Source organism: Apaloderma vittatum, unplaced genomic scaffold, assembly GCF_000703405.1.
Source record: "Apaloderma vittatum isolate BGI_N311 unplaced genomic scaffold, ASM70340v1 scaffold34225, whole genome shotgun sequence".
In the NCBI taxonomy this organism is placed as follows: Eukaryota; Metazoa; Chordata; class Aves; order Trogoniformes; family Trogonidae; genus Apaloderma; species Apaloderma vittatum.
The window spans coordinates 379-601 of record NW_009715995.1 but is presented as its reverse complement, the minus strand read 5'-3'; the positions used below and the strand labels follow the sequence as shown (position 1 = coordinate 601).

Here is a 223-nt window from a genome sequence, read left to right as displayed (position 1 = left end):
TCCATGAGGTTGGTGCGTCCCGAAGTGAACCTGTCACCGAGCTCCCGAACTGAACGGCATCTGAGAGGCTGTTCTCGGAGAACGCTGTTGAGGAAGATGAATTCGGCATTTTCACTTGGAACTAAGAGAACTGAAAGGCTGTAAGGTGGCGAGGGAGGACACCGAGGATGAGGAGCGGGGATGGGATTTCCATTTCAGCACGGCCGAACTCGGCTGGAGCCGT

General features: G+C 55.6%; 1 protein-coding gene across 1 annotated transcript in view; it reads right to left on the bottom strand.

The window, feature by feature from the left end:
* Window positions 1-223, bottom strand: part of TRMT13 (tRNA methyltransferase 13 homolog (S. cerevisiae)) — a gene marked incomplete at its 5' end in the record, with an annotated part of 5,346 nt that overhangs the window by 4,832 nt on the left and 291 nt on the right. The gene's annotated exons all lie outside the window — the stretch shown is intronic.